Source organism: Callorhinus ursinus, unplaced genomic scaffold (genome assembly GCF_003265705.2).
Source record: "Callorhinus ursinus isolate GAN/ISIS: 27379988/994484 unplaced genomic scaffold, GSC_fseal_2.0 scaffold11, whole genome shotgun sequence".
NCBI classification, from domain to species: Eukaryota; Metazoa; Chordata; class Mammalia; order Carnivora; family Otariidae; genus Callorhinus; species Callorhinus ursinus.
Window position 1 is genome coordinate 1474126 of NW_027397073.1, and position 7349 is coordinate 1481474.

The 7349-nt window shown below is 54.1% G+C and overlaps 1 protein-coding gene and 1 long non-coding RNA gene across 5 annotated transcripts in view; one reads left to right on the forward strand and one right to left on the reverse strand.

Moving 5' to 3' along the window:
- LOC112835262 (uncharacterized) overlaps positions 1-1779 on the reverse strand; it is a 10626-nt gene extending 8847 nt beyond the window's left edge. The window contains exon 1 of the long non-coding RNA XR_003211158.2: positions 537-1779. This is a non-coding gene — a long non-coding RNA (uncharacterized lncRNA). The remainder of the gene's footprint in view (positions 1-536) is intronic.
- Positions 1780-1999: 220 nt separating this feature from the next.
- MBP (myelin basic protein) overlaps positions 2000-7349 on the forward strand; it is a 116126-nt gene continuing 110776 nt past the window's right edge. The window contains exon 1 of one of the 4 annotated variants that reach the window (XM_073897996.1): positions 2000-2161. The gene's annotated coding sequence lies outside the window, so the exon portion shown is untranslated. The remainder of the gene's footprint in view (positions 2162-7349) is intronic. The other 3 variants (XM_073897997.1, XM_025886829.2, XM_073897998.1) reach the window with 3 other exon arrangements.

Sequence of the window (7349 nt, forward strand, 5' to 3'; positions counted from 1 at the left end):
CAGCGGTAAGCTGAAGTTTACTTCCTTCAGCGGTAAGCTGAAGTTTAGCTCCACTGAACAAAAATTACTGAGTGTGTATCACGCACAACATATTGTGCAATTTGCTGCCACACGAAGTTATCTGAAGTGTACGAGGATCGGAGGGAATTGGAATTACGATTTTCTCAGAAACGTCAAAGAGACAATGAGGCTTGGCTCATTTCTCCCTTACTTGTCAAAAGACCCCTTTCAATTTTATTCAGCAAAATGAACCTCTGTATTTTGTTAAAGGTGTGTGACTGTCTCTAAGTAACGCATGAGGTGCCGACCCCCCACCTCCGCCTCCAGAGGGAGGGGACGTCCCTGGGACTGGACCTTCTGAATGCCGATCCATTGCTCTACTGCACAGTCTTCCTCACATACACTTTCCTTGACGAACTCCTGAATGTGAATTTGGGGGCACTCTATTCCCACACAACAACATAGTGGAATTTTATAAATACTTTAAAAAGAGTTGTAACTGGCAAGCCTGACATTTGCAGAGACCACCTACTCACCGTGGGACTCCCCACAGCCCAGCCTTCACTCAAGTCTGCAGGGCAGGACCCAGGCCCCCTGCGGCCCACTCACCCCAGGAAGAAGCAAAGAGACATCTGTGGGGAGGAGAAGCTGTTTGTGATGCCAAAACAGGCATCCAAATGGAGCCCGGTTTCTGGGTTGCCCTGGCCTGACCTTTAAGAAGTTTGGCGTGGGGGGTGGGGGGTGGGCTGTGATGAGTGGTTTGAGTCAGGGACCTGGGAGCTTCCCGGGTTTGATTCACTGCCCTGTGCGCCCACAGCGTGTCTGACTCCCTTACTCCCACCCTGTTTATCCATCTCTGAAGGCACGAAGCAGAAAAATTAGGAGGTTTGGCACAACCAGCATCCCCTTTCCCTGCTGACCCCCATTCAAGGTGGGAATATCGTGTTCTCTCCTCTCACCGGTCTCGTCTGAGGACAGGATCAGGTTCAACACTTCTATTACCTTGGACATATTTCTCTTACAATCATCTGCGTTTGAGTGTGGTTGCTAGATCCCTTGGGAACATGAGGGCAGCTGGTTTGGGCAGGGAACGCTGGCACTGCACACGGGTGGCCCAGGGGACAAGGGCTCTCCGCCTCTGGCCAACCCAGACTTCCCCCTAACTCCTAACATATACCAGTGGGTCCAGGAGGGCTCCAGAGAGTGTCGGATTCAGCTCCGCTGACCGGGAACCTGAGTCAGGAAGGACGCCAGCATCTCGGGCTCTCCCCGCTCCCTCCTGCCTCCCCACTGCCAGGAGGAGGCCAAGAACACAGGGAAGAGTCCACGGGACCACCAAACCTGTGCACCCAGGTGACTAACGTCCCGACAGCAGCTTCCTTCGGATCAAGAGTGTGACACTGCCAGCAGGTCAACAGAGGCTTGGGTGCGGCAGAACCCAGGGCCCGCCTCCTCCCCCTTTGCATTTTCTGGTCTGTTTTATGCGTGCCCTTTGCCTGCCTCCTCGGGGGAAACGCGCGTTCTCCAGCGGAGCGCCTGTTCATGGTGCTAGGACCCATGCAAAGCTCATCACCTGGGGCTCGCAAAGGTGAGGCTTGGGAGACAGGGGAGCATCAGCCCCGGCACTGAACCGGGGTCGGGGTGGATTCGGGCCAGCAGCCGCTTTGGACTGGGTCCCCATGCTGTGAAATGAGGCGATGTTATCTCAGGTCCCTCGTGGCCATGGCCGGTGAGGGTAGTTTCAGAGGCTAAGCCCCGGGAAAGGTTCAGAGAGCAGGGGTTCTGCGGCGGCCAAATCCGGCCTCGCCACGCCGGCGCCAACTCTGCGCCCGGGTCCCCGCGCGGCCGCGGTGCTCCGCCTGGCCAGGCGGTCCCCGAGGAGGTCCGGGCGGCGGGCGGCGCGGGGCGGGGCGGCAGGTGGGCGGGCTCCGCTCGGCGGGCGTGTTTACCTGGCTCGCAGGAAGCCCGGGCGGCGGGGGCGGGAGGCGGGGTGCGCGCCCGGCCCTGGAGCTGCCGCCGTCAGTCACCGCCGCGAACCAGCGAGGACGAGCCTCCGGCCCTGGCGGCCCGCGTCTCCCTCTACGGAAGGCGGCGCCGGCAGCTAGCTCCGGGCCCCGGCTGCCCACGAGTGGGGCCCGGGCTGCGGAGAGGCGAGAGCGCGGTGGGTGATCGTGGCGGGGGGTGGGGGGGGGGGGGGGGGGCGGGCGGGCGGGAGAGGTGGCCCGGGGCTTTGTTTCCGCGCCCCCGAGCGGGCACCGCGGGCACCTGGGCGGGACTCGGGGCGCGGGGCTGTCCTGGGCAGCGGCGCAGGTGGCGGGCAGGTGGCAGCCCGAGGCCTCCCTGCGAGTGGGTGGGCGCGGGTGTGGACGCCGGTCTGCGGCGGCGGGCGCTGGAACTCCACGGGTTTCCAGGTGTGGCCTCCGGCCAGGCCCCGAGGCAAGGTCTCGGGAGGAGCGCGCGGCCTAGGGGTGGGGGTGGGGGTGGGGGTGGGGTTTAGGGGTGGGAGGTGACAAGGGTCGAAAGAGGCGGCTCCGGGCGACATGGAGATGGGTGCTGGGGGCGAACCGAAGGGCAGGCTGGGGGTCCCTGCCAGTTCGAAGTGTTTACTAATTCCACGCGCTGAGCCCCGCGGACGCCCCCCCCGGCCCCCCCCCACCCCGGAACGAAGCAAGTTTCCCTTTGATCACGGGGGGGGCGGCGACTGGAGACTTGCCTGGCTTCCGCCTTCGCGGGGCCTGTCCCAGCGCCAGCGCGCGCTGCCTGCAGCCCCTTGCAGCCGCCTGCGCCCACCTACAGCCGCCTGGGTCCACCTGCAGCCACCTGCGCGCCTGGCGCCTGTGACCTGGCGGCGCGCGCCCCTCCTGTGCCCGACGCCGGGGGTGGAGGCCCCCAGGGTGTGTGTGTTCTGCCGTCACTGCGCTAACCACCCACGCCACCCCCCCGCGGTGGCCCTGGGTCTTGTGGGATGCTGGTGTGGCAGCTCCAGGTTTCTTTTAGGATCCACTTTTGCCTTCTGTTTCGGAAGATAGATTGGGGTTTGCAAAACATTTAAGTTTCTTTGGGGATCTCAGTAAGACTCTGGCAGGAAGTAGGCGCGTTCTGGTTCCTGTTCTCTGTTTTCCAATTGCGACAACGTGAGAATCAACAACATGTGTGCAGTTCAACTCTGCATCCGTGGCAGGCGCATGAGGTGGCTAGGATGTATGCTGAGGGGTGTAAACATGGTTCAGGGGGGCCTCTGGCTGACCCCGCAAGGGACACCCACACTGGGCTAGAAAGAGTTTTTCAGAGGAAGGGAACTGTAGCGAGCACCCTATCTAACACCTGTGGTTATTTGAGATTTTAACTCACCAGGGTCAGAGGGACATTTTACAGACCATGGCCCACAATTCAGGGGGTGGCTTGGGACCACAGGCTCACTGGCGGGTCACTTGTGGGTGGTGGCGGGGCCCCCTCGGACATTACTGCCTGGTGCCCGGAGCTGGGGAAGTTGAACAGAGCAGCCCTTCTTTGAAGGGTGGCCCAAGTGACCTGCTGAGGGCCGTCGGCCTGATAATATGTTTCTACCAGACAAGGAAAAGGGCCCATCAATAGTTTTAAGTGGAATAAACAAAAACCTGAAGGGAAGGAATCTAGTTAAAAATTGCCATACAATGTTGATTAGCAAGAACTCTCAAGAATTTAGCTGTTCTGAAATGACTACTTTTATTAATCGGGGTCGAACAAAATCTATTTGGTTCAGATCCACTTTGAAAATCTTTCTAACATATCACACTTCTTTGCCCAAAGATGAGAAAGTGTAAGACAAGGTGCTTGCTCTGTGATTTGACATTGAATCGCTGCTTGGTGGCTTGTGAAGGTCGGGTCTTGCTGCCAGGTGCGCGGGGACAGTGACCGCACAGGGGTGGAGGATGTCGTGGGAGGAGGAACCGGCCGCAGCCTGCTCTGTGATTTTAAATGTTTGTCGGATTGTGTGGTCACCAAGAGCCGGGCAGGCAGTTCCACCTCTGGGTTGTGCGTGCTGTCCTTTCCCGCTGCAGCCCACGCCCTCCCTTCTCCTTCCCCAAGCCCTTGGCGCCACTTGTCTTGTTCCCCAATTTCTGTAATTTCATCTCTTGTTCCCCAATTTCTGTAATTTCATCATTTCGAGAATGCTGTATAAACCGAGTCATACAATATGCAACCTTTTTTGATCGGCTTTTTCACTAAGTACAATTCTCTTGAGATCTGTTCGGTTGAGTATATGTTCTTTTTTTATTCCTGGGCGGCTATGGATGCCCCACCATTCTGGGGTTTTGTTTTGTTTTGTTTTAACCATTCACTCTTCGAAGGGCACGTGGATCGTTGCCACTTTTTGGTTATTGTGAATCAAATTGTGTTGAACATCCACGTACAGGTTTTTGTGTGAGCATAGCTTTCATTTCTTTGGGAAGGAATGCCCAAGAGTACAGTAAGGTAAGCACACGTTTAATTTTATAAAAAACTGCCTTCCTCTTTTCTAGAAGGGCTGCACTATTGCATCCCACCCACAAGGTGGGAGTGACCCAGGATGTGCACGACCTTGACAGCATTTGGCACCATTGCTACTTTTTATTTTAGCTGTTCTATCATGAGATGTATGGTGACATTGTGATTTTAATTTGCATTTCCCTCATGGAAAATGACGTTGAAGATTTTCATGCATGTATATGCCACCTGCACACCCTTACAGTGAACAGCCGGTTCGTGTCTTTGCCCATGTTGTAATTGGGCGTTTGGTCTCGGTAATTCTTTCTGTGTTCTAGACATTGGTCCCAATGGTTGGCACTCATCTTATGAATAAAACCTTATTTTCCTTCTTTTATTTTCCTTCATTCATATGTCTTCCATCTTCTGCACAGGGTTTTTGATAGAAAGTTTTTCATTTTGACGGGATCAGTTTACTAATTTTCCCTTTCATGGATTGTGATGGGGGGATGGTGAGAACTGCCTGCCTAGCCTGAGGTCCTGGAGATTTTTCTCCGTTTTTTTTTTTTTTCTATGTATTATAGTTTTTCATCTTACACCTAAATCCGTGGTCCATTTGGAGTTAACACTTGTATAAAGTGTGAGGTGTACGTTGAGGGCTTTTCATTTTGCTTTGGTTTATCATTGCCTAGGAGTATCCTGTTGCTCCTGGGCTGTTGTGGAACAAAAGATCGCTTCTCACTTGAGCTGCTTTGTTCCTTTGTCAGAAATCGTTTCCACATATTTGTGTGGGTCTGGTTCTCTGTTCTGGGTTCTCTTCCACCCATCCAGGTATCTGTCCCTCCACCAGTTCCACACCGGCCTGATTACCTTGGCGGTACAGTAAACCTTAACGTTGGGAAGAGTGGGTCCTCTTACTTTGTTTTTCTTATTAAAATCGTGGTGACCCCTCCAAGTCCTGTGCCTTTCCGCGCAAGGGTTGGAATGGCCTTGTTTATGTCTATAAAACTCTCAATGGGATTTTGATTTCCTTTTAAATTAATTCACATTCCTTAAGAGTGAAGGGGTTAACATTTTCCAAAATAAAAGAAGGAAAATAAGATTTTATTCGTACGTGATATTAACCAAATTGCATGCTTAGTTTTATAGTAGAGACAAATATAAAAAATATACCAGAAGGCAAGTAATAAAGGGGAAAGAACACGGGAAGACGGGCTACGAGCACAGAGGGCAGAGGTGGGGAATAGGGTTTCTCAGCGTCTGACGGCCTAGTTCATACTACATCCCCACACTTCTGCGCACACAGCCCACCTGTTCACACCTGGAGTCCAGGTGGGTGATGTTGGGGGCACTGCTCCTTGACACCTTTGTCCTCGGGAGGTTAAAGCAGCATTCTGCACAATAAGAGCAACCACTCTGTTCCCCAAGTGTTATTTTATTTTTTATTGCTTTATTAAGCAGACTCCATGCAACGTGGGGCTTGAACTCACGACCACTGAGATCAGGACCTGAGCCGACATCAAGAGTCAGACCCTTAACCATCTGAGCCATCTAGGCGCACCCCAAATATTATTTTAAATAAGGTTTAGTCCTCTGAATTTCTCAAATCAAGAGTTGATTTTTATAGGACATTGTTCTTTCATAATACGTGTATTTTCAGGACATACATAAAATCCATTAAAAGCCCTAGTTACTCTCCTTCTGCCCTGAGACAGATTTGTTTTCTGAAAGGACACAGACAGACTCCTGGTGCCCTTAGGGCTCTGGAGGAAGGCTGCACTTCCCGATGGGGAGGCCTGGCCATACGCCCTCTCCGCCGTCCCTCGGCTACGCCCCGAGTCCAGCAGCATCCTGTCCGCGGTTTACACGCAAGAAACCCGAGTTCTCGGGGGGAGCAGGCCTGTCGAGTGACATGTGTGAGGTCTGAGAACTCATGTCCTGAATCTCTCCTCCTTTCAGGCCCCCCAGAACTCATCCTCACACGTCAGAGGCCCCCGGATCAGGGGATGGAGCTGCCCTCACGCTTCCCAGCCACCCCTGAGTGGCGCCCCCAGGCCCAGGAGCTTGATCCCCCCTGTCCCTTGAAGGCCACATGAGCACCTGGGGAGTGCGCAGAAACCAGGGGCCTTTGCCAAGCAGCTGCCCTTGGAAGGAAAGAATTACATAGGAAAACAGTCAAATTTTTCACCTGCAGAAACTTGAGAACATCTCTCTTGATGGTGATATGATACACCACATCAGAACGGACACTGGCGTTGAAAAGGAGTCCGTGGCTAGAGATGGTTACAAGGACAGTGGCGCCTTCCAGAGCGTGAGGGGGGTTTCTCTGCGGCCTGAAGCCACAGCCTGCTTAGAGGAAATGAGTTTCTGCTCAGAGCCCCTTGGCTGTTTTTCTTGAGGGTGAGATGCTTTTCCTTGGTATGTATTGCAAAGTCGAAAACAAAAATAGTTGCAAGAGCTGTTTAGTACGTTGTATTAAATACAGTGGTTTTTAACAGCACGTGGATTTTGACTATGCGGTAATGAAGGCTTGGATTTGGTTTATATCTCCCCAGTTTTAAAACCATCTAGCGAACAGTGAGTAGTGATGATGCTTCGTTTGCAAGCAGACGTGACTTGGTTGTACTTGCACGCTGGGTTTTGTTCTGGTCAGTGGTCAACATTCAGTGCCAACCATCTTGACATTTTGTGCACTCTGAGCGCTCCGCTGCTGGGGCCCACGCTTGCTCATGGAGCCACATCCCACCCTGCAGCCTGGGGCCTGCCAGGGACAGAGCTGTGGCCCACAGCCGTGCTGCCCACTCGGGCACCTGGCTCCCCATCTCCAGCACCCCGCGGCTCCCCATGTCTCCACCTCCCCGCGGCTCCCCATTTACACCACCCCGCGGCTCCCCATGTCTCCA